General features: G+C 44.1%; 1 long non-coding RNA gene across 8 annotated transcripts in view; it reads right to left on the bottom strand.

Moving 5' to 3' along the window:
* Positions 1-886: 886 nt before the first annotated feature.
* LOC125330545 overlaps positions 887-27,043 on the bottom strand; it is a 72,405-nt gene continuing 46,248 nt past the window's right edge. For 7 of the 8 annotated variants that reach the window (XR_007205597.1, XR_007205596.1, XR_007205593.1 and 4 more), the window contains 2 exons: positions 4,909-26,970; positions 887-2,516 (listed from right to left, as the gene is read on the bottom strand). This is a non-coding gene — a long non-coding RNA (uncharacterized LOC125330545). The remainder of the gene's footprint in view (positions 2,517-4,908; positions 26,971-27,043) is intronic. The other variant, XR_007205595.1, reaches the window with a different exon arrangement.

Genomic DNA, 27,043 nt, shown 5'->3' on the forward strand with positions numbered 1-27,043 from the left:
GGCTGCGCCGGCGGCTCTCGGTGCGGTTGAACCAACGCTAAAGCCGGGAGCAGCACAGGGGCACAGAATCACAGAACCATAGAGGTGTTTGGGCTGGAAAAGACCTCTGAGACCGAACTGTGAGCAAAGCCCACCTTGTCACTCAGCCCAGAGCTCTGAGTGCCACGTCCAGCCCTTCCTTGGACACCTCCAGGGATGGGCACTCCACACCTCCCTGGGCAGCCCCTGCCAAGGCCTGAGCACCCTTTCCATGTGGAAATTCCTGCTGATGTCCACCCTGAGCCTGCCCTGGCCCAGCCTGAGGCCGTTCCCTCTCCTCCTGTCCCTGTTCCCTGCGAGCAGAGCCCGACCCCCCCGGCTGCCCCCTCCTGTCAGGGACTTGTGCAGAGCCACAAGGTCCCCCCTGAGCCTCCTTTGCTCCAGGCTGAGCCCCTTCCCCAGCTCCATTCCCTTCCCTGGACCCACTCCAGCGCCCCAAGGTCCTTCCTCAACGGAGGGCCAGAACTGGACACATCACTTGAGGTGCCTCAGCAGTGCCCAGCACAGGGGGACAATCACTGCCCGGGTCCTGCTGCCACACTACTCCTGACGCAGGCCAGGATGACACTGTAATGAGTGTAATGAGGAATGGGTTGTTGTGACATTTAGTGTGGTCTAGCAAAGAAGAAAGGGAAATTAATAAAAGCTAAAATAGTGAAAGGATAAGGAACAAGAATGAACAAGGTGAGCTGATTCACTAACAAATCAGACAGGTTTCTGAAAAGTCAAGTATAAAAATTGCTACAGTCCATGGCCAGGTTAGCCAAGATCCACACAGTAAACCACACAATGGCCTTGTCAGTGTTACACTGATAATAGTTTTGCAATGTTGAATTAGTGCTGAACAATATTCCACTATGTTGGGCACAAACATACTGATATTTTTATTAAGTGTCAAGCATGTACATATTCCCTTTTTTCCTTCAAGAAAAACATTTGCCACAGTTAGTTAAAAGGAATTCCCACGTGCCTCCTGTTTGTGTGTGTGTGAGCACCAGCACTGTGGGACCCTCTGGTGTCCATGTGCCTGGTTTTTAAGATCTGGACAGGACAGATGGACCAGGCAGTGGAAGAGCAGCAGGCTCCTTCTTAGTGCTCCTGTGTTGCTTGACAGAGGTTTGGGTAATTCTTCCCCACTCTCTCTGTCACCTTCTCCATTACACACTTCACTAGGAGGATCCCCATGCAGGTTTCAGTGGCAGTTATTTGAATGTGTAACTGGGATTTTTGCATTTATAAGGGCCACTAACTATCCAGAGAACCATGAATAGTATTTGCAGTATTTAGCTTCAGGCTCTTCTTATAGTTTCATGTGACAAAGAGCACAGAATTTTCCTCTCCCCTGACTCTAAAAAAATTGCTCTTTTTGCCTTTGTAGTGTTCATAGTATTCTACATGGAAAATAATAGGCACTAAATCCAACAAGTAATGAAAAAAATTATAGGAATGACAACTGAGAACAAATGGACACTGTTTCACACATTGAAACACATTGAAAGTGTGAGCAGAAATGAATAAATGTTATGAAATACCATCAGCTGTTGTTAGCCTGATCCTGACCCCTTTCAAGTCAATGGCAAAACCCATCAAATGTCAATGGCAGCTGTGTTTTACTTCACTGAGAGATGTTAAAATCTAGCACGTACATTTGTACAGATCAACAGACAGGCCTTTAGCATATTATGCTCTTCTTCATGATGAGCACCTTTGCTTTTTCTGTAGATCTTGTGCTGCTGCTCCCAGTTGTGGTGTTTGAATAGGAGTAGTTCCTCTCGTCAAAATAATGTGTGAAACACCACTGTGCACACCTGAAGGATTCTGTAAACAATTGAGGGAAATGACAGCGTTCTGTGGAGCTGGAGACTGCTGTTTCACTAGGGGGGTCTGAGGTGGTCTGTTGGTAGATGAGTTACTGCCCATACCTTCTGGGCTATATAAGCCCCTTTATGGTTTTCATCTGTGTGATTTGGCTGCTCTTATTAACACAGTTGTTCTCAGCCTTGCTGTCTGCTGTATTTTGAACCATTAGTGGTTTAGAGGCAGAGGGAAGAGAAGTATGAACAAAATCTGAGCTGCAAATCTAGTTTGGGGTTGTAGTATGTTCTTGATGCTGAAAAAGAACTGTGGATTTGGAAATCTTCATAAGGCAACTACCATGTTTTGGCACTAGTGATGAATTACTGCTGCAAGAACACAGCTTTTATGGAAGGCACAGAGCAGGCTTGGGTTTGGGCCATAGTTTTAAAACCAGGAAATCAATCCTGGCTTTAGGATAAATAAGTCAGGTTGGTCTGTCTTTTCTTTCTCAGTCTGAACGTGAAACAGTTTGTAAGCTGTTGCTATTTAGTTAATACACTGGAATGCAGTGAAATTCAAAGACATGCAATGTTTCTTCAATTCGATGTATAAATAGATTACAGCATTTTCAGCATTCCAGTCTTATGATCAAGTGGAATCCAGATCAGGTTTCATTTAACCTAGTAAAGAGAGAAATGTGAACAGTTTCAGATAGCTCATGTGGAGTTCAGCAGCATACTCTCTCATATATTTCAAATTCATATTGAGTATGGTATCAACACCATACTCAATATGGTATCATATTGACTGGTATCAATATTGGAGAAAATCCACATCTCTTTGATATACTTGGTGTGTCTGAAATCTTTCTGTTTGGCATGGTTTTATTTTAATGGATATTTCAATAATTCATTGCTGGATTTCCTAGAATCTAGGTTGCTAATTTTCTTGAAAACCTCTCTTTGAACAGTAAGTAACCACTTTGCTCTGTGTATAAACCATTCTTCAGACTTTTTACCAGCTTTATCAATTACCTCTCAGTGTTAAAAGCATGAATAATGGCAGCACATTTGTTTTTAATATGTTGTCTAAGCAAAAAGGAAACATAGACAAACTTCAGAGAGCTTGTCAGATACTTTAAATAAGTACTATGTGGCACGGCTTGATCTGCAGTCACAGATCCATTTTCAGGACTGAGTTCCTGAAGTGTACGGACTTATGTAATACTTGGGGTAGAAGACTAAGAGGAAGTGTGGAGAGGAAAGATGGTCTGTTTTTAAGATGAGAGAGCAGTTACAGAGTAGACATTAAAGCCATTGCAACTCCATAATAATAATGTTTAGATGGCCTATTTAAATAGGCTTTCCAAGGAGTCCTGATTGTTTGGAGCGGTAGTATCTGTGTTAACTAGCTGAGACAACATCCACTTGGTTCAAGTATGTGAGATCCTGAGGTTCAAAGGTGAATGCGTACCTGCACCCCTCACATTTCACTGCCAGAAGTGCAATGCCCTTTCTTCCCCTTTTGCTGGTGAAGCAGGAATTCAAAACCAGAGGTTGGAGCTAGATAAATAAAGGTGTGGGGAAACGTCTACGTATTTAGGTTCTGAGTAATTTTTGACAGATCTATTGCTGCCACATCAGGTGGGACATGAGACAGTGATCAGCCAAAACTGGTTCTCTGGCCTTTTTTCCATAAACATGCTACATAAAACTTACAGTCTGGACTAGCTGTAACTTTTCTACAAAAGCACAAATGTGGGATTTGTAGCAGGTAGTGGACTAATGGATTCCCTGTCTTCACATGGAATCTGTATGCAAAATATATATCCAAAAAATAACACTTCTGTGGCTAATTCTTGCTTTTTTCATCCAGCTGTACAGCTGCTATCAACATCTGTAACTGCATCTACTGAAACACTCATGCTATCAGACACTAAAATGATGTGTTGAATATAAACCTAAAGTCTGTTCACATAAGTCTCTGCTTTTCTGCTGTTAATTTGTGTTAAAACTTATACAAGTAGTTCTGAAATCCATTGAAATAGAATCATCAGTGAAATGGAGAGCTTCCTGAGCAAAACTAAAAGTGTTGGGAGTAAACAAGCAATAGTTGTTTATGAGGATCTGCATTTTGTATTATTATTATTATTATTATTATTTTATAATTGAGCACTTCCATTATAAGCATGATTAAAAGAACAGGCACAACTTGTCTTGTTGTCCTTCATTAATGCTGAAGAAGTGATCTCAGTGTGTATCTGGGTTTGCAAATTCAAACCACTTTCAGGGGTCTGCTTTTGGAGCCTGAGAAAAATGGGAAAACAGAACATTTGGGGAAGTGAATATTCTGACATTTGTCAGAGTAAACTGATGGAAGTGATACAAACTACTGGGTTAAATGAAAAATACCACAATACTTAAAATACACTACTAGGATTCCCATAGTAATTACCTGTTTCCTGGCAAGCCCTAGCAGATTCTCCATGAGAAGTTTGATCAATGGAATTGTCCTGTGGGTGTAAAATGGTGTGGGAACTCTTTAGTAATGCATTGCAAAGAGGTGGTATACTCAGCATTGTCATTTGGGAGGAGGATTTTTTCCTCAAACTATAAATAATTCCATATGGATAAAAAGTAGCTTGTAAATTCTGCAAGTTAAGACTAGGAATTTTCTCTTCAAGGGCTTGGATTCTGTTAAGATGTCTGAAAGTCATTAGAGGCTCTCGACATGGAGTTGTCTCCAGGAAGAGGAGCTGTGGTCTCTGTGGGGACTAGCCAGGACATAGAGACTCCCTCCAAAAGAAGGAGAGGAGGATTTTTGGCTGTTTTTTCCAACCACAGTCCCACTTGCTGTTGTTTGAATGAACCTGACAGCACCTGACGGGAACTCGTGGATGTTCAGCACCAGCATTGCTCTGCAGCAAGTGTGGCGTGGCAGCTGCCAGGTTGGGATGGGGAAGGATCTGCACAAAATGCAGTACATACAAACCAGACACAGGAACAGTAGAGTTGGGCTTTGGCTCTATCTCAGGAGAAATCTTGTGGTGGTGTTACCATTAGTGTCACTGACCTGGGCAGTGCACAGCTGGCCACCCAGACACATGTCTCCTGTCTCCCGGGGCTGCAGCTGACCAAATGTCCTTGTGACATCAGTAGAGAGGCCTGGAAGTACAGATGGGCAGTGGTATCAGAATCAGGAGGTCAGTGTGACTGCACTGGCTTTGGCACAAGGTGTGCACTGCTCAGGCAACATCAAGGCTTCTTGAGCACCCAGGTCCAGGTAGCTTGCACCTGGGGGAGTCTGCCCTTTCTTGACGTACCTGCCCTGCTGTTACTGCCACTGCTGCTGTTCCTTTTGTCTCTGATGCAGTAAAAAGCCTATTTTTGTTAGCTACTGCCATTCCCAGAACAGCAGCAATGGATCTCAGAGCATCTCAGATGGTCTCCTGTTGGAGAACTCCTAACAGGCTTTTATCCAGAGCCCAATCAAAAGGTGAGCACAAAAGCACTGTCTGGCACAGCATTTATGGGTTTATCCCATAAACCCCCAGTATTTCACCTTTACACTACCAGAACTGGATCCTAAGTTAGTTGTCTAGCAGTTCCCCCACCCATTAACACTTGTAGTTGTTCTAAAACAAGATTTATATTTAAGATGCTGTTTGGAGAAGTGGTAACTGGTTTTTTTTTTTGTAACTGATGTCACAAGATAGTGCATGTGAGTCCATTTGACACTGGCTCTTGTGATCGTCAGCAAGTACATTACATGAGAGAATGGAGAAAATATTTGTCAGAAAGAACTATCTCTTCCCAGCTCATGAGAGTCCTCCCAGTAAGAAAAGTGTGGAGTCACCTTCAGAGCTCATTAGTGTCAGACCAAACTGTTCCACTGGACAAAGGCAGGCATCTTCTTTCAGTTGATTCTAACAAGCAACTGTTGTTTCCCCTTCTGCTTGACAGGGTTATATTTAACCATGCAGTGAGTCTCAGGTACACCTGCTAATTCTATATCCTATTTATATCAATGGAATTTACCTTACATTAATGGTTGCAAAAAGCAAATAGCAATGTGCTAAGAACATGGAAAACAAAACTGGGTTTCTGGCTTCCCAAACCTCTATCACTGAAAATATTTTTCCTTAGTGGTCACCATTCTGTAGTAGACAAAGTTAAGGGCTAAGCCATTTTATTAGTAACATTTCTATATTGATGCATAACAAAATTATTTGCTGCCCTTCCTTTTCCAGAAAGGAAGTTGCTCTTTTGCTGTAGCATGACATACCAAGCCATAAAAAGGAAACAAGTTTCTGCTAGGAAAAACTTTAATCGATGCTACAAAAAAAAGTAGTTCTGCAACATCAAAAAGTTCAATTCTCACATGGTTTTTTAGTCTGTATTAATTCTAAAATTAGAAGCACACTGTGACTTCTATATTTGTGGATAAATTTACTGAGAAGTGCAAATATCATGTGGAATTCAGTCTTGATGTTGTATTGCTGTCTCTTAAAAATGTATGGAATTGGGTAACTGAAATTAGTAGTGTCAGGCATACATGAGATACAGGAATTGAGTTTGAAATCATTGTTTAAGCAGAATTCCCATCAAAATCCAGTTTGGAAACAGGCGTCAGCAAGCACTTACCAAGTTTGAGCGATGTCTCTTACCATGAGGAAGCGGTTTCTAACCACTTTCTACCCATAGATCCATTAAAATACCAGTCAAGTGCAGGCATTGCCAATGATTTAACTTAAGCCTAGACTAGGAGCAGAGCCTTTGGAATTCTCAAGCAGTTTCTAATTGTATCTGAAATTAAGGTGGACAAACAACCAGAGCATTCAAACATTACACATGCAGTAACTGTTGCTGGAGCTGAAGTGGCGATCATGTATTCTCACTGTTGCCGTGCTGTGGCATGTGCTATGGTTTGATTCTGGCAGGGGATGGCACAGGGATTAAAAATCACTCTGAATCTGCCTGGAGCTGCAGGCATCAGGTTGTTGTGACTGGTTCTTTTAGTATTCAGACACATACTAGGAAAATATGTCAGATATGTTTATACTAAAACCAAACATGGTTCAGAAAAATAGTAGAAAATCCAGAGGTGAATCCCTCTCTAAGTGCAGTGAACTGCAAGAGTACCTGTCACTTCTACACTGTGGTGACAAACCTGTGAAGAAAATCTGCATCCATTTAAGACTGGGCCACGCCAACAAAATGAGATACTTGGCATTTATTATGGAGTATATTATCAAATATCTGTAAGGAGATTTACTCTGTGAAAGTATATGAATTATTTTTCTCGGAAGTAGTAAATTTTACACTTGTCTATTCACCTTTTTGTGTTCACCTTTTCTTCCGTGTTCTTTAGGAAAATAACAATTTCAAGTCACATAAATAAGCATGGCCCCCATCAGATTGCCTCTAAAGTGCTTTTGGTCTTGTTCTACCTCTTGAATAACCCTGTTCCAGGTCAGCACAAATTTGACCTCTATTCTTCACTTGTTTTCTTTTTCAGTTTTTACATAATGTTAGAAAATGGAAAAAAAAAGTCATCTGCTCTACTAAAGTATTAGTCAGACAAGGTTTGATTATAGAACACCACAAGTGGTGTAGATTTCCCTCCATGGACAATCGTGCTTGTCCTAGCTGATACTCACTCCGTAGATAACTCACTCCAGCACCACGTAGCAGTGGGCATTATGACTAATTCAGCTGGTAAGCAGTTTTGTTGTGGTCTCTCCACTCTAGGAGGTTTTGGTGTTTATTCAGTTTTAAGTCATAAAACAGTTTTAAATGATGCAGTCATACAAAAAAAAGATCAGCTGAAGGAGAACGGAAGAAGGTTTTTTGTGATTTTCCTGGTCTTTTGGTTGCGTTATGCTGCCCATAAAAAAGCCACCTCACCTTCTCCCCTCAGTGAGGTACTCAGAAGATTACAGATCTTACTATGAATTGAGCACTGTCTAGATCAAAGATGTGCTGTGTTTTTTAAGTTTCAGGACATTTCTCTATCAAATTAACTCGGAGCTGACTTTTTTCCGTCTCATCTGGTGCCCATAACAAAGGCCATAGTCAATAGCTGAGGTCAACATTGTCCTGTAACCGGCTGGCAGGTGGCACGGTGCTCTACAGGGGATGGAACACAATTCTGAAAGCAGGTCTGCTGCAGTCCCCCCAGGTGTCAGATTCTGTGGTGGGGATGTTTGCTTGTGAGTTGTGTGGCCCATCCCCAATAGCCCTCATTGCTAGCGAGCTGATTGCTGGCGTGTGTGAACTGATGCAAAACCAGCTGGGCACAAGGTGTGAGCTGTAAGTGGAAGTTTGCTGAAGGAAAGGATGTAGGCTCTGAGAAAATATCACTCTCAGAGGTGGAGACTGGGGTGGTGGGCATGTTCCTATTCTTCTCTACCTGGCTGAGGGGGACTGTGGCAAGCAGCTCCTGCAACAAGACAGCCAGGGCCTAATTTGCGGTCTGATGGTGATACTGTGCCTCACTAAGTCAGAGGTGATACTCAGGGTGAGCCTGCCCAGTCACAGCCCACTCTGGCTGGCAGGGGATCACATCAGTGAGGTCTTTGGGAGTACACATAGGTCAGAACAAGTCAGAGGAAGAAAAATGATGTGGAAACAGGGTGCTGAAATACAGAACAGTGTATTATTTATTTATTCTATGTAGACCAATATCACAGTTAACCTGTGTAAATATTTCTGTGTTTACTCATGTGGTAAAAGACTTTTATAATGGTAAGTAAATACCTAGTAGGATAGATTTAGCATGTGAGAAGGCTCACGGCGAGCTTTTTAAGAATGTGAAGGTTAAGCAATACCAATGTACACACAAGTAGCAGGAAGGGGGTAGGTTTTTTTCTTAAAGTTAAATCTGTGCATGCAGGCATGATGTTCAGACTAGCATGGCAGTACACACAGAATTTGAAATTATTTGAAATTGCTCTTTTCAAGAACTCTGACATATATAAATATCTTTTCCCATAGCATGATGCCTAAAGAAATACCCGTTTTCTTCCAGTGTACTTCCCAGAACCAGGCCTTCAACACCATTATTCATCCCATTGTTAAAAGAAATATGCCAGCTCTTCTGTACCATGAACTGTTTCTGGAGTGCTGCTTCTGTGAAGGGTACACAGACACATCTCAGCTTCTGTTGAAATGTAATTAACGGGTGGATTTTAGGCAAATTTTGTGGAAGTTCTCCAAGCTTTATAAATAATATCTCCAATTTTTTTTCAGGCAGTAAAACTGAAACCTAAACTGGAAATTATTCACTTAAAGTTTCAGACCAAGTCAGTGCCCAAAGTAAAATCTAGGGTTTCTTGATCTTCTGCTTACTCCTGTGAACACTGAGCAGTGCACTGTGTAAGCTCTCTTGAGCATATTTTGGAGTGTATGATGCATGTTGCACTAGTCTGTTGTTTCTGCATCTCTGTTTTTGCAGATGAATTGGTACCATGTAGGATATGGGGTGAACAGTGATTTTGAGTGTTAAATGACTGAAGGACTTTTGAACCTGTACTTCTTCATGTGTTCTCAGACAAGGGAAGCAAGGTTCTGTTCTGCATGTAGAAGAGGTGATGCACAGCAGAAGCTTGGAAAGCTGGAGCTGAAGTTGTGCAAGGAGAAGAGAGATGCTTTCAGTTCCCTCCCACATTTTCAGTTTATATCTTTCCCTATTGCATTTGCTTTCTCGTTTCTGCTTCCCCCTTTGCACATGTGTTGGCAGGAAGGAGTGTGCTGGCTTCACAGTGTAAGATATTCTGTGGACAGTCAGTGCTGCTGGCTGCCATGGAGCTGCAGTGGCTCCCCAGAGCTGGTGGTCATCAAAGCTCTCGAGCACAGCAATTGGAGGACTGCAAGCCAGAGCCTGCTGTCTGCCACACATTGGAAGGGGTTTGACATCAGAGTGTGCATTTAAGTCACATCAGCATAACCAAAACCAGTTTAGGTAGAACTGGGTAGATATGGAATTTTGCTCCCAAAGACAAGCTGTGGGATGTGAAATAGAGCCAGTGACAGGAACCTGACAGGGACCTGCATTCTGTACAAAGAACCCCAAGTGACAAGTCCATATGGCTTTTCCCTGTAGAATGTGGACCATGGATTACTTCCTCCCATGACTCATAGACAGTTGCATGCAGGTAGGATCCCTGTAACCCTGTTTTCACTTTGTAAATAATTAGACTTAACATTTTTCAGGCTCCTCTTGCTGAAATGAAACCCACACCCTGGTAGTGTCTGCTGGCCCTTGTTCTACCTGGGCACACTGCTGCAGGGGTTACTGGCACTGGCCCACTCGGCTGTGAAAGAAAAAGCTTTATAACAGGATGCTTCTGGTAGGATCGTGACTTCAGGACAATCCCTTATTTTTGCAGCTATGTTTATAGGGAGTAGTACATGGTAAATTAAGACATTTGGGGATCTGCAAATCCAGAGCAGACAAAGCTGGGTACTGTATAGCACAGTGACGTTCTGGTCTATAAGGAACCTCACTAGACAGAATGCTGGTTCACACACTAACAAAAGGAAACCCTTTTGTTAATGAATAAAGTGATCAGAATCTGATCTATAGCAATGGTACTGCAGGCCTTAACACTTGATTGGACTCAGGGTTCTTCAGGAGCACAGTGAGAGAACAGAAAGGCAGAATGTGAGAGGAACTACACGGTGAAAGAATGCACAGTGAGGGCTCTTTCCTGCAGCTGCTGAAGCCCTGTTTTCTCTCATAACAGACGTTCTTTAAAAAAAAAACAAACTGTGAGAAGTGAAGATTTATTGCCTAGTCCTTTGATGCCATGGTCTGTTGAAGCATGGAGAATGGCCATAAGAAGTGGGTTTAGTGTTCTTTTGTGGTAGGTTACAAACAGCACCAGGAATGAGGAAATGTGTCTAATCCTTGTATGGACATCAATTGATTCAATGGTATCGAGTGAGTTTCTTCATCTCATTACATCACAGTTACTCCATTTTTGAAATCAGGTTGATGACTATCAAGCATTGTTCATTGTTTGAGGTCTGCAGTTATAAAATAGGAGCAGCATAGGCAGGGCCAGGATGACAGATGCTGCACATGCAGTTTTGGGATCCTGGCCTGTGGCAGGAGCTGTGTGCTGCCCAGATGGGTTATCCAATAGCCCACAGCAGTTGCGAAGTAACCACTGGAGATGATGAAAAAAACTTAGAATTAAAAACTGTGAAAAGATTCAAGTTCACCACAAGACCTCTCCCAAGACTTCCTTAATTCCTTGTTTGGGGAACATTTTAAATTCATCATCGACATTATTTTTATATTTCTAATTCCCAGAGCCCTATTCAAGTTTTATGCATCAAAAAGAATAATTGTGTTATCCAAGTAGGTCTTCAGAAATTGACTTCTTTCTTTGTTACTCAATAGCTGCAGTCACTTGTAGGTGTTTGGGTTTGGCCATCAATTTAAAAATCTGGTTATTATGTATTCAGCTCTTATCTAGGTACTGTGTAGTTTACAGTGAGCAAAGGTGTTCAAGATGGAGTCTGATCCTTCGGGTATTGCCCAATGAATAGCATTTAAAGTTATGCTTGACCCATGCCAATCCTGAGCAATTCCTATCCTTATGGAAATCTCTGTATGATATGACATTTTCTGTAATCCAGGATGTGCCTTTGTAACCATAACTTTGTTTTGCACACATACATATGCCTCTAAAATTGTCTGGTTCTGTCTGACAAACATATGAAACTTTCAGAATTATATTAATTTTGGGGACATGCACTCATACATTGGACAAGACTAAATTTATAAGCCTTGAGGGTATAAGGTATAGCTTTCATCCTAAATTTAGTTTTATTTTCAATTCTGTTGATAAATTTTCTGTACTGATTTCAAAGTCATAGGGCATGTTGGCTGGATGGCTAAAATTTCTAGAGAAAGGGTGTTGTGTATTTATAAAGATAACAGTAATATTCAGAGTGACATCAGTAAGGTTCATAAAAATAATTAAAAGAGTTAAGTTTAAGAATTAATACATGACCACACAGAATAACAAGTGAGGAGAAGGAAAATGCACTTCCTCTGTCATGCTGTCATCTCCCTCATGGCTCGGCAGGGCTGGACACCAGATTGGATCCATTACTTTAAATAGAATACGTCTTCTTCTCCCCAGGTGAGCAGACACCAAGTGAGGATGGGCACTAAGATCTTGCAGTCCCTCATAAATACAGTCAGATTTCACTAGGGAACATTTATATGTTTTTGGCAGTACATACTGTGAGCCTGCCTGCTTCATGCTGTGGGAAAACCAGTGAGCTTGTTCTCCTTTGCATTCTTACCTAGAGATTGCTTGTGCCTGTTTGTTCCTTACAGTTTGTTCTCCCAGGCGGTGCAGACAAGCCCTCGGTCCCTTGCTCCCAGAGCAGGAATGGTGTGTCGTCATGCCTTGCGGTGACTTTGCAATGTGGAGAAACTGGCATGGGGATAAGATCACACTTGTTCTGTTCTCTGACCTGAAGGAATGTAAACTTGCTGACCTCATATATCTGCAGACATTAGCAGATGCTCTTACTCATACCACTTTGTAATTCAGCATTATGGTTATTCCTTACACCTGCACCGTGCTGTGCATAAGCTAACAACAAGTGGTCTTATGAGATGCCACCATTCCATGAAGAAGAAAAGTGAACTCCTCAGGTAGGCTGACTCTGATGTGAGAGATGGCCCAGAGGTGGCCCAGAGTCCCTCATTCCATGGGCAGGCCCATGAGAAGGGACCTGGCTACTGTGTTAGTTTCTGCAGACAATGCCTCAGAGGATACAGTGTGGTGGGCAATGGAGTCTCTAAACCCACCACCAGAGTCCACAGGTGAGCTGTGGAAAAATCCTCTTGAACATCCGAGACACCAGATACCTACCTCCATAGCTGCCTCCCTGCAGGCATGGGAACCCACATGGAAAGTGCTTCATTAATTCCCTTTGGAATATATTCATTACTGGTGTGATTTCCACATGGAAGTCTGCTGTCAGCAAACCTCACAAGTGTGCAAACTGCATGTGCCGTCTGAACTAAAACCTGTCTTGTATGTGCTCTGTTGCAGCTCAGGTTGGTCCCAGAGGCAAATCTGTGATATTCTAGCTGAACAGGGCTCTACATGAAGGTGAAATAACCCTCTGATCCAGCGGGGCAGGGAAGGGGTTTCTGAATAGGATCCACCTCTGAGCAATGCATGGAAAGAACAGATTATCCATACAAAAACACAGTCACCACCTAGGAAGGGAGAATTTGACACTAGCCTCTTACCATATATCCTCCTTTTCTCCTAAAAAATAGGGGGCTGCAGCACCACACTTCTGTGTCTTTAGGGAATATATCTATGCTGGGCTATACATTATTTGGCTTTACTTTGATTTCAGAAGCTGTAGCAATTAGCAATATGGCTCATGATTCACATCTGTGTTAGGCTGTAGTAGTGAGAAGGAGCAAACAACTGTTCTTGTAGTTGACATTTTAAGTGCTTTTTAGCAATATTAATATCCAGACAAACCAACATTACTTTGAAAGCTACTGCGGAAATTCATAAATGATAATATAGCCAGAGACGATTACAAACATGTAAAACAAACAAATCTGGTGTTTTCTAAACATGAGTCTAAGGGTTGACCGTTGGCTCTGCATCGCATACATTCCAAAGGGTCCATGGATGTGCTATAAAGAGTAAATTTGTATATATACCAAAATTTTAAAAATAGGTCATAGTTACATGCAAAACTAACACTTCTCCTTTAAGGATGACTATCTGAGAGCCATATCTTCCCAGCAGCAGTTACCGACTCCAGTGAGGATAGCTGTGGGAGCAGAGGGACCTGAACTCAGGTCCAATTTTTGTTTGATTATTCTAGCATAGAGCCTTCTTAGAAAAGTAAGAAAAAAGCTCTTTATTCCTGCAAAACTTGTGGCATTATCCCCTGTAACCTTCCTGAGGGTGGGGAGTCAATGCCAGAACTTTTGCACAGCTTCCCTCTGAGGAGTTGTCACTAACCCTGGCACTTCTCAATGCAGAACCAGGTTGCACTGACACCCCTGCTTCAAAATGCAAAGGGTTATTGCTGCAGGAATAAATTCTCTTTCTTAGAAAGAGAGGCATAGAATTTACCAGGGAAATGGAAGGATTTAGTCTTGTTCCTGCTGCGAATGCTTGAAATGCATAAGACTGAAGTATCTAGGGAGCCTGACAAAGGTCTGACAAAACCTGGCAGTTTTAATTAATGGCCTCTATTCAGCTGTCAGAATCCAGTGGGTCTGCTGACAAGACAGTGACGACAGATCAACCTCCACTGACATTCTGTGTAGATGCCTTTAAAGTAGTAAAACATACATTTAAAAACGTGTACTTAGGCATGTGCACAAAACTTGAAGTCTTTCACAGGTGCTCAGATTTGTATCTCAATTAGAGATTCCCTTCAGTGAGACATGCAATTTAAATCCCTAAACCAGGTCAAACCTGACATAAAAATGATTAATTGTTGAACAAAAACGTATCATGATCATCTGTGGATAAAAAGAAGAGGGGAGTTTCACCAATGCAAATACAAAATTTGCAGTTTGGAGCAAGTTTGGAGCTTTTTTAATTAGCCAGAGGAATAATGGGTTTTGGAATCACTACAGTGACTTAACATGGCTCTGGGTGCTGTTGTTTTGTTTTGCAGTGACAAGACTTCCGCAGGAGAAAAATGTGGAATCTCAGCCTAAAATCTCCCATTGCAGACATAATGTCTTAACCTCATATGGAGCCAGGCCTGGCCACCTCCTCAGGAATGCTGCTGAAACGCAGCCATCAGTGAGAGCAAGTCAGCCCTTTCACTGCAGGTGTGCCAACAGGGATTGCTGCTGGGGCTTTCTGAGAGGGAGCTCAGAGCTCCCTTTGGTAAGGAACCTCTCTGTTTCCTGTGAGATACATGCATGGCATGTACAGGGGAACGATTCTGTCTGACCAGACTAAGTCTCGTGGTGTTAGGCTGTCCCAGAGTTAGCAGGTGAGCTGCCCTGGCTGTGTTCCTGTCCGTGGTGCACAGTGGGTGCAGCTGAGAGCAGCAGCTCTGAGCTGTCTGTACCCCCATGGCATCCTTACTGCAGCTGCCTTCTCGCTTTGGAGGAGGTTTTTGTTCAGAGAAGGTTCCCTGAAAGACCTTTTTTTTTTGTAGGAGAAATGAAATGTACTCAGGCCAGCCTGGTTACCCCTCATTTTGGGAGAGGCCTTAGAGCCTTTGGGAAATGGCTTTCACCTATCTTCTGCAGGCTGTGGATGAAAGTTTGCATGTGCCTCTGACAGTATACAGAGAGATGTGCACTAACACCCTTGTAGGGAAACACAGCAGAGAGCACTTCCAGCTTGCAGGATGTTGGGGTAGCCCAGCAGGCTAAGGGCAGCAAGCTGGGCATACCCTCACTGCTGGGGAGGTCTGATCTCCTTGGCTTGCACAGGGACAGGGACCACATGTGACTTGCACCACAGCTGAGTATGTAGCCAGTGGGAAAAACACTCCTGGCAACAAAGAGAAAGCAAGAAGGTGCAAAGTGACAGAAATTGGCCTTCAGGTTAGCACCTCAGTCTCCATATCATCCCTGAGAGTGAATTCATATGCGCTCAGCCAACCCATTTTTGAGAGTTTCAGGGTACACTGGGTTTCCCTGTGCACACACCCAGCCCTCTGTGAGCACCTCTTGTGTGGCTGCTGGCAGATTTTGGAGGCTCTGAACCTATGACCAAAAATAGGTGGGTCTGGTTTCCCTAGTCATTGTGTTCAGTCTTACACATGCCATGATGATGAAGCACTCTAAATCATGAGTCTGCTCACATTCACTGATAAACCAGTCATGCAAAAGGTTCCTTGGAGTAGGAATTCAGCAGTAGGCATTTCACATCTGTCAGAAATAATTCAAGGGTGTGGAGTGACTCATTGGGAACTGCATGAATAATCAAGACTTCTTTTTCAGCAAGACAAAACCATGAACTTTTGTCTGGCACATCAGTAGGGAATATGTTCCCTTTGTTAAGGCCTGTGTTCTGGGGACTGATGCTAGCAAAAATACCAGAAGGAGGGATTTTTGTGATGGTCACAGAGTGGTCACTTTTAAAGTGCAGTTTTGTGTATGCCAGCATAGCATGGGTGTGAGACTGCAGAGCTCAGAGTAGAAAACAAAACAGAGAGTGGGAAAGCCTTGTGCTGGTGTGTGGTCAGAAGAGTTTCTGCGGCAGTCAGGAGCAATATCACCTCTCCAGGTGTGTCATTTACTAAATGAAAACAGTATTGCAGGGAGCCAACAAAAGGAATCCACAGCCTCAAAGCAGGTGCGAGCTGGGATCAGTCCCAGAGAACAGCCCTTTCCTACCACCAGGCCATCCTGCCCTTGAGAACGCTGGCAGAGCCCCTGACCAGCACACCCTCAGGCTGATGTCAACAGAGGCTTCTCTTCCCAGAGCCCCTGACTACTGTGTTTCCATCCCCGCTCCTGGGCAGCTCTCCCAAATGAAGCTCTTTTGCACAGCGCCTGAAGTGAAGCTGTCGGCAACATCCTTTTTACAATGAACAAGTTCTCTATCTATACACCAACCTGCATGTTCAGAAAGGGGGCTGGGGAAACTGAGGGAAATCTGTGAGGCATCTTTCCCACCCAGAGCCTGGGGACACCTCGTCTACTGTAAAAATTCACAAACACTTCCGAGATAGCACTTCTTGTTTTTTTTTTCTCCAGACCACATTATAATTTTAATTATTATCAGGTAACATGTTAGGTAAACAGCTCGTAAGTCTAGTTAAAGGACAGAGCTATTTGAGAAGCAGTTGATGCTATGTAAACCTTAAAAATAAAGACATAAAATTGGAGAGTAGAATAAAAAGATGGAAAATGAAACCAGCCTAAGCAGAGTTTTTTAATATTAAGCAAGGACTCAGATCTTTCCCTTGGCCAAGTCTAGAAATTTGCCAACCACTACTGGTTCCCACTTGTGTGGAAATGAGGAGCTGGGTTGTTTTTTTTCCTAGACTGCAGAGCAAGCAACAACAGGAGTTGTGCTGGTCTAAGGTTCTGGTTTGCTGTGCCGTGTAAGAACAATGATGAGAAAGGCAGAAGGTGGGATCATTTTCCATCTGGCCTGTGCCATTTTCAGTCCAGGCACCCTCTAGGGTCAGGTGCTGGGGCCCTCAGCTTATTCCATCAGAGCTCCCAGGTACTGCATCCCTGCACACAGACCTGTCTGCCCCAGCAGCTCTGAGAGCTGTAAATACTGGCAGCACTCAGGGATTGGAGACTTGGCAAATGTGACAGATGGCAGGAAAAGCTTTATAAGCTGAGCAGAGGCTGGGAGAAAGCTTGTGAACTCTGGTCACAGGTTACAGAACAGACAAATGCATGTCAAACGATGGACATCACTGGATTTCTATGTGTACTGAGGTCCAGAGATTGTCACTACAGATAAGGTATTTCCAGTACATTTTTTCTCTATGCAAGTTGTAAAATACATCCCAACTGCTTATGTGACAGGATCTGTTCTTTCAAGGACAGGGCTAAATCCATCATGACCACAACTTGCCAGCACTTCATATAACTTGATCCCATGTGAATCACACAGTGAGTGTGAGCTCCAAGAGCTGAGTCCATGAACAAAGCAGATCTTGGAGCAGGACGAGGAATGCAGAGGCGTGTGCTGGAAGGTGTGGCAGGTATGTGTGAGCTGTTAATGACCGTGCTGAAGAAATCCTGGTGATGCAGAGGTGAAAGAGTCCAAGAACTGGAGGAGTCCAGAACCCATGCTGTAGGATCAGCTGCAGGACTGATTTGCATCCATAGCAGCTGGTGCCGGTTCCTGGCATGGAAATGCTGTTCAGCAGCAGCACTTCTGAATCTCACACGCTAGCAGCAGGTACGGGCCTGCATTGGTATTATCTTAATTTTCAAAGACTTATCATGCTTTTCAGAGCCATCCTATCTTTCATTTGAGACGTCACTGGACAGGGCACTCCATGGCTACTACCACTCTCCCCTGAACCAGCCTCTGTGAAGGTGACCTCTTCCACTTACAAGTGAGGAAGGGCAGAAAAATTAGGGTTTAATGGATTGAACTCCGGATGGAACATGGATAAACCCAAGAAGTTTAATAGATGAAAAGTGGCAAAACCACTAACTAGCATTTGTAAAGCTGATATGCAAAAAGCTTAAGTTCTGCAACTTGAAAAGTATGGGGTCTGTCTAGTTATGAGACAAAACTGTGGCAGGATCTGACCCTGCCTGCTCAGCCCTGTGACTGAGGTTCTCTTTCTCCACGTTATGGGCTTCAGCTGTAGCACAGCAAAAGGACCTGCACCATTCTGACATGAACACTGCTCTGCCTGCCTGCACTGCCTCACTGCAAAGAGTGCCTCTGAATTATAGGTGGGCAACATTCACCAAAATTGATTCCCCTGGAAAGTTTGGTGCCATTCACCTTATTTGCTCCATGGGCTTTCTCAACCCCCTTGAGGTCCCACACAACTGGGGAGGGCTGTAACACCCCTGGAACAAGGTACGCCTTGGTGGGGAAGTGACCTGTGGGCGTAAGTGATCTTTCCTAATACCTGACAGTTGTCCCACCCAGGCTTAACCTGCATCTCCTTCAGCCAAAGGAAGGATGGGGATCAGGCTGGTAGATGAACAGCACGGTCCTGGCCCTGTGTCCAACCAGCACGCCATAACCAGGCATGCCACCAACAAACATTCCCAGGAATTCAAGGCAGGAGACATACCATGTCCGTCTCATCTTGATTTTTGATATTTTTCCACCCTAAACACTTGGCTAGGTGATTGTTGTTTGGCTTTAAAATTTTTTGTGTGATAACTGAAGATGTATACTACCAGGCAGGAGTTTTGTTTCCTTAAGAGCGGCAGCCTCAGCTCCTGGAAGCAGGCAGCTTCAGTGGCTGTACTGGACATCTACTGACCTCAGGCCTTATTCTTTCACCTGTCTTGTCACTGACCTGTGTCTGCTGGTGCTGAGGGATTGAATATATGGTGCCAACAGCCTTTGGGGAATGTATCTCCCCTGCAGTAGCCAGGGTCACTGTAAGTGCTTTCCCTGCCCTGTCCAGAGTGATGCAAAATGGGAATGTCAGGCGAAGCCTGTGCCTCAGCTGTGCTCGGTTCTGGGCCATGCAACGAGGACTCTTTATTGGAAACAGGAGGTATATGCCCAATGTTATCATTGCTATTACAAAACAAAGGGCTGCTCTGGTACAGTGATCTATGTTGATGAAAGCTAGGAAATGCCATCCTGTCCCTCTCTGTAGTACATCCTTCAGAAGATGTGCATGGGGGAATGCAAAGGAGGTTCTCATCACTGTGTATGTCAGTAATGAAGTTTCCTGGGAATAAGTTAGGAGTCTAGAAGCTCAAGGTGTTTGTCTTATGAGTTCTTGTGTACCCATGGGTTGGTCCTTGGAAAGCTGCTGTAACACACCAGGAGGAAAGCACTTAGTCGTTCCTGAGAGGAGCTTTGCATATCCCAGCCCAAGAGGAGAATGGATATCATCACAACATTTTCTGCTGTATCCTGGCTTTTCTGAGCTGAACAGATCTGTGTCAGCTGAGGAAAGCGATGCTTTCCTTGCACGTGGCCAGTGCTCGTAACACCATAATTAAACATAAATTCTTTAAATAGGTGCACTAGAGGGTATTCTCTCAGTGAGAGCTTATACATCCTGTGCTACTTATTTCTTCCAGGTTGGCTCATATTTAAATCTGGTTGTTGCAAAAGAACAAACCTACCCAGCCAGAATGATTATAGGAGGCAGTGAGAAATCAATTTAGGAAATATGAATTGCTTGAACCTCACAAAGTCCTAAATGGGGAAGATGGGGCTTAAAGATAATATTAAAAAATCTGTTCAGTAGTGGAAACAATCTAAGTTTTATGTCTCTTAAGTGGGTGTCTGACCACAAGACTTCCCATCTTCATCTAACTGAAGATGCTTGCTCATCATTCTTGTAAAATATGCTGCTCTCATCTCTTTTGTTCACATAGTAGAGAAACTCAGCTTTCTGATGTGGTAATGAAGCAAACCAAAAGCTCGAACTATTCCAACGAAATCCTAAGCAAATTTAGTGTTGCAGCTGATGTTATAGAATAACAATTTCCTGGTGGGATATAGCATATACAGTGATTACAAAATCACCTGCCTTTGTGAAAAAGGAGTTTATACTGCCTGGTTTAAAACTGGCTACTTGGCCGGACCAAATATCTTTATCCACTACAGAGATCACAAAGATTTTTATCACAGGGGATTAAAAAATTTATTTAATCTGACAGTAAATTAAACTGAGATGAGTGATGCTGTAGCCATCTTGTTTCCTGCCGTGGCTCTTTGGGACATTGCTAGCCCTGGAGGGAAAATGCTGAACAGGGCTTCCAGCAGCTGCTGACTCAGCACAGCCCTGCACAGTGACCATCACTAGCACTGACTTCAATGTATTGCAGTAACAGGAGCTGGTTGTGAAGAAATGCACAAGCCCTGAGCAAAGCCATGCACGAGGAGTGCTGAAAGCAGTCAGTGATCAAAACAGAACAAAAAGGAAAGAAATGTGACTGATTACCACAAATACTAAGAAATTTTTTCTAGCTGTTAAAAGAACCACCAGGTTAATACAGAAAGGCACAGAGTTTGTTTCTGACCCATTTCCGTGTCATAAGATATTATAATTCTATGCTGTTAAGTTGTGCTGAAGCTAGATGTGGTTAATGGTGGGGTGAGGCAGCTGGGTGCTCACTGCAGGAGGAGGAGGAGGCCGGTGGAGCAGGGGCAGCTTGGGGCCCACCACCAGGCTTGGCCTTATCTCAGCCGTCACTGTGAACTCTTCAACCCCTATGCTGAAGGGCTGAACATGTTCAATAGCTTCACATTTGCTCTGTCACAGACTTTCTCTTTCAAAAATTCTGCTAAGGGCCACAGCCAAGCTGGAAGAACAGGTGCTCTCCACTCCCAGGAGGTTCCAGGCTGTGAGCAGGTGCCCTCTGTCCCCTGGGAGCTCTGGGCCGGCTGTGCCGGGCAGTGCTGGCACAGGTGGGGTTGGTGCTGGTGCAGGTGGGAGCAGCTGCTGGACTCAGCAGACACTGACTGTGTTTGCCCAAGGATTAAGCAAGGTAAGCCTCTAGGCTTGTCCATCCCCCATTCAGGGGACCCAGTCTCTTTACCTTTCTCTGTCCATAGGGTATTTAAAGGCCCTGGCCCCCCAAGAGGACACCTCGGGCTGGTGGAATGTGCTGTGGTCGCAAGGCCCCGAGCCATGCTCCCCGTGCTGAGCCCCATGCAATGCTGCTTTGGCAGGCATGGCTGCTGGTGTCTGGGGTCTGCTCAGCTTTTCTTTGAGGTATTTAAACTTAGCAAAGTGGCTTTTTTTTAGATCCATATGCATAGAGCAGGTGGTCACCTGTGACAATATGTTTATTCACAGATCCTAGCTGCTTTCAGGGACCAGCCTTCTCCAAACATAATTAGGGCTATTTAAGTAGTTGCTCACAATTACTTCTTGGTTCACACAAAACACTATGAATTCCCTCACTGAGCAAAAACTGCAGGCAGCAGGAATGTGAAAAGCAACAAGGATCTTGCTGTTAAGTGCTTCAAATATTTCTACAATCCCATTGTAAATGGATGTTTACTTCTAAAGAGCTGCCCACCATGTCTACTCTGCCATTATGTCAGTTTTCAGACCAGTAGCTTTACCCGGCACTTTGACAGCTGTTCCCACCTGTCAGCCTCCCTTGCTCTGGCTCATAGTAATTAGGCTGGAGGTATATGCAGAAAAGCCTGATTTGGGGCTGGATGTGAACAGAAGCTCTTCAGCTTTTATCCTTTTGCCTGCCCTAAAAAATTTAATTTCTGGGATTCCAACAAGGCCATCACACTGAATGTGTCTGTGTGAGTGTTGGTGAGCAAAGCTTGGCCCCACACCCGGCCCCAGCAGGAGCTGAACTATCGGGTCATCTGGAACATGAGTCTCATTTTCAGCACTGCACAATTTTCTCCACAGTGATGTTATCTTTGCCATCGGCTACTGGCACGCAGCAGCTCACATATGCCATTAGCAGGTGGCAGAAGACATAAATGGAATTTTCTCTCAGAACATTTCTTCCATTCTTCCTCCCAGACTGATGAAGTGCAAGTTCAAGCTAAAGGCATGTAGTGACTACAGCCTGTTCCCAAACAGGGCCATGGAGAGTTAAAAGCAGGCCCCGGGAGAAACTCTCATCTTTCAGTCTCTCTGCTAGGGTTAGCTCCTAAGCACACCGCACTTAGAACATGGGGAGTGCATTTCTGTGTGGCTGCACTCTTGATATCCTCCTGGCAGCTCCTCAGCTCCTTTGGGATCAGCTGGCAACAGGCAGGGAGGCAGAGACATGGGCGCAGTCTCAGTGGGAAGCTGAGGCATCTGTCCATGGTCTCAGCAAGCTGCTGGCAGCTTGGCAGAGCTCTGGGCACTGGTGTAGACCAAGATGAACACAGACATTTAAGAATCAGGCAAACAAATTGCCAGAAGAGGCATGAATTCAGGAACACGACGTGCACATTGTGTGGCCTCCAAAAGGAGGAGGCAGAAGCCTGAGGAGCTCCGCATCATCCCATGTTTATGCTGCTGTGAGCTCGAGTTGACTTGCCTTCCAGCAGAGCCCCAGTCAGAGGAGCCTGGGAGCTGCTGTTGGAACCATGTACCTGAGTGCACTCCTGACTCACCATTCACTTTTGGATCTGGATGTCTTATATAGGAAAATAAACTGCTTTTTGAAAAATCTTATTCAGGGTTCTTCTTTTATTTTTGATATGAGCTTTTTTTTCTGTCTCCCTCAACTGCAGCAAATCCTGCTCAAAGTTGCTCCTGAACTTGATGGAAAAGAAACACATTAAAGACCATGGCTCAGGACCCCCTTGGTCTCCAGACCTGACACGAGCATTTATTTTTCATCTGTTTTGTTTTGTCCCCAAGGGACAACTTCATTCCAGGTTCATGAGCTTATACTGAAAAACAATAGAACATTTCCAAAGTCACAAAATTCTGTGGAATCGCAAGTCTAATGCTTTGGATCCAAAGTTAAAACTTCGGGGATTTTTCCCCACAAAGATACTTAGATACTTGACCAAATGAAAAGTGCTTCAGCGCTACAACTGCCACATTGATGCTCTTGTCTGACCTGTCTCAGGGACCTTGTTTGTTTTGTCAGATAATGCAGATGGGGAAGGGAATTGTCACTTGCTTTTGTTCATGGAAGTCTTCAAGTTCCAAGGTATTGAAAATAATTTTCTTCCATACAAATGTAGTTTCTATTGCACAATATGCTCTCTCATCATATGTGGAAATCCCATTCCCTGGTTTCAAAAAGTCTTTGGGCTTTTGAATGCTGCTGCTTTCCCACAATGGGGAGTGGTCTCTGCCCCCACTTTGCCCCTCATTTCTGGGGGGATCAGAGCAGGGGGGCAGTGAAGAGAAGGGTGAACTATTGAAGCCAGACTGCTGTGTGCACCTGGGCACAGCCGCCACTGGAAAGGTGCACGGTAGAGGCACTTTTGTGCCAACCATAGAAATAATTTCCTTAGAAAAGTATTTTGCCTAAAGCCCACTAGAGATTGCAGCCCCAGATAACTCTCTTGCTTTGGTGCAGGGTCAGAGCTGAAACTCTGCAGAGGGGGCATGGCCAGCTCCCAGCATGAGCACTGTGGCCACACAGGCATGGGATCTCCTGCACCAGACAACCCAGGGCAGAAGGAAAGAAAAGGCAGTAAGGAAAATGGGGGCTGTAATAATTTTGCTGTACTGGGGGGGAAAAAAAGAATTTGTCATCTGGCTAAGAAAGCAAATTCCGCTGGATCCTAAATTTCCTACCTATCGCCATGGAACAGCTTCTGTCGAGTGCTGTCAATACCTCAGAGCTCTCCCATGTTCCTTTAAAGTTCAAAGTCAAAAGGCTACTTTGAGGTGGCTGCATCTATTTGCCCTTTTCTTCCCCTGAAGCAAACAACCAGTAAAATTCCCTGGCGTATTGCTCTCCTTTCTGAAGTTTCTTTCCTCCATTTCCCTCTTCCATAAAATCAGACTGCTATTCACACATGGGTGAATCTAAAAAATCATTTAGAGTGGGAAGCACATCAACCACTTCGGTGAACATCAGGTAATTGTATTTTAGAGGCCTTTTGAAAGGTCAACTATTTCTGGCTAATTTTTCCAGCTACTTTCTTTGTGAACTGAAGCCCAGTGGCACCAGGTGAAGAACAAGGTGGTTTTGTAAAAGTCTCCAACTCTCTGGCCCTGTGAACTGCCCACCCTAGATCACTGTGTGATTCCTTTCATGTTTTATTTCCAAGACACCCATCTCCACATGTCACCTGCTTGTGCCAGGTTTGTATCACTCACCTGTGTCTTGGGAACAGCTGAGGTTTTCAGACACACTGCTCATTAGATTCTACACTTTTCTAAAAAAAGGCTGACTTTTCAGTTGCATCAGGATATGAAAAGCAACCTGAAAATCATGAGACACACAAATAGACACACAGACAGACAGACCACTGGAGCGCTGGAACCTGCCCATCCATGGTTGGTCCCAATGCATTTCTCCTATGCCAAGAATTCCAGGTGGGCTCATGCTGCAGCTTTTCCTTCTCAGCATCACAAATTTGGGTATTACTTCTAACAAACCAATAAACCTTGCGATAATAAATAAGAAACTAAAATATTAATTTAAATGAACTGACAAGTGTTACAGCCACAAGATGGTCACATAATCCCAACTTCCATTCAAAACCAGACAAAGAACATCAAACAACATTAAAGAAACTTTATGTTCTTTAGTAATGCAATTTCAACTACAGAAGTAAATAAATTTGGTTTATACTAAGAATGGAAGCACAGAGGGACTTCTCTAGATAAAATTTTTATTTTAGGAGAAATTTAAATTTCCTAAACTGGTCTTGTTTTCTGAAAAACAATCCAGAATGGAGAAGAGAACAATGACACTTAGGCTGTACATTAATTAAAGCAAAGGCTTTTTAAAACAGCAAACCTGGCAATCAAGGCCCTGATTTGTCCTCTTGGGAATGCAAGACCAGTCAATAACAGCGTGGCCAGCTCCCAATCCCAGATTCCTAACTGCTGCTCCAGACACTGCCCAGGTTCTGCCAAATTTGCCTGCACAGGGCTTTGTTCCTGAGGCTGCATTCCTGGGTTCTGACAACAGCCACCACACAGCTCCATGGTCAGACATATGTTCAGGGAGGCATGTGAAGAGGCAGGACTAGCCTTTAGAAATTTAAAATAGAAATTTTAATTAAGGAAAACATAAGTGACATATCTATTTGAGAAAGTGATGGCCGTGCAATGCAAGTGCATCAGTGCCAGTCTCCAGAGCTGCACCCAGCAGTGCCTTTGCTGCAGGAGAGCGGGAGCCCAGCTCTGCCCCCAGTGCCAGCACCACCCGCTGAGAGCTCAGCACCCCCCCCTGCTGCACGCTGGGCCCCAGCTGGGCACAAGCCCCTGCAGACTCCATCCCTGTGGGGGCTCTGGGGGACACGGGATTGTCCCGCTCCTCCAGCAAGGTGGCATGGAAGCCTTGCACTGGTCCGCTGAGCTGCCTCGGAGGTCCATGGCCTATAGGGAGGAAAGCCTGGCCCCACACAGCCCCACTCCCTGCTTCAAGGTGCTGCTCCCAGCACTTTGCAGACCACAGAGGAATAGAAACAATAATGACACTTTCTGATCTGTTGCACCTTTCTGCATGGTTAAAGACCCACTGTCCGACATACTGCACTTGCCTCCCTTTCTGCCTGCTTTGATTACCTGATGCAAGTCAAGATCTACTCACTGCATTTATCTTGTGTTCTGTATTAAATACTTCACAACCTGCAAACAGATCTATTTTGAGTAAATATAAAATTCTATATTTAGAAAAAAAATACAGACCTAAACTATTCTAGTATTCTCAGACTACAAACCATTACGAACCATTTTTGTCCCCATTAATTGCAGTCTAAGACTATAAAACATAGGTTATGACAACATTTGCAGAACATGTACATAGCATTTCTAAATGACAGTGTCCTTTAAAGTCAGGTACATGTCATAACTTCTAGCTACTGTGTGTAGTTGCAAACTGTAGGAAATCACACAATTTGAAAAATGCTGCGAGTAAGACAATGTCTAGATCAGCACTGTCCAAGGAGCATAGTCTTGAGACACCAGATCTCAGGCCACATCCTTCCCTTCCAAAAAATACATTGATTTGGTACCTTCCTTGGCAGTTTGGGGTCAAAATGTAGACCAAGTTGGGAGAGGTCTGTGAGCATCTCTGCCAGGCTGCAGGGAGATGAGCCAGGGTGGTTCCATCAGGGCAGGGGTCTGCATTCAGTAGGGATGGACCCTTCCTGCTCCCTCTTATGGGAATCTGATGGGAACTGGCACCATCTGGGACACACGTGTTTGCAGTATAGGTATGGGTATCTTTAATGAATTACATGTTGATTTCTCTGTCTGGGGCAGATGCCAGGAGTCCTCTCTAATATCAGCAACATTTAACTCATGATTTCAGCTGCTCCTCATGGAAAGGCACAAAAGAACAGGCTCCAGTGTGAGAGCAGCAGCAGACTCCCCGGAATGATGGCCGACCAGAGAACCTGGCTCAGAATAGAGAGAGCATCAATTAGGATTACAGAGAAGTAACAGGCTTAGTATAATATGACAGCTGTGCCAGAGAATTCCTAATCTTCTACCTGCAATCCCTACTGTCAGATCTCTACGTTATATTTTGCGTATCAACCAAATCATATTGGCTGCAGAATTCCCCCCACCATTTCTAGAAGTCACTGGAGAAGGGAAGAATTGCCTATACTTAGCCCACCAAGTCCCCATGTTAATCTTTGCTCCCTCTTTGCTTTAGTACTCTGCTGTCCATTTTCACCTGGTGTATCCCACAATGGGTCTAGATGCTGAAGAATGCAGCCCAGGCCATGCTTTCCCCAGAAGGACTAATGGCTGGGTCTGTGGTTTGTTTTCCATTTACTTCTTTCTTGCTTTCCCCGTGTGTGGGTTTCCTTATAATACAGGGTATAAAAAACACTCCAGCCAGAAGACGGCAGACCTGCAATGGAAAGGAAATGATAAATCCAATGGCAGAATGTAGAAAAGAAGGAAAGGGGCAACATTTGTAGTGC

Source organism: Corvus hawaiiensis, chromosome 10 (genome assembly GCF_020740725.1).
Source record: "Corvus hawaiiensis isolate bCorHaw1 chromosome 10, bCorHaw1.pri.cur, whole genome shotgun sequence".
NCBI classification, from domain to species: Eukaryota; Metazoa; Chordata; class Aves; order Passeriformes; family Corvidae; genus Corvus; species Corvus hawaiiensis.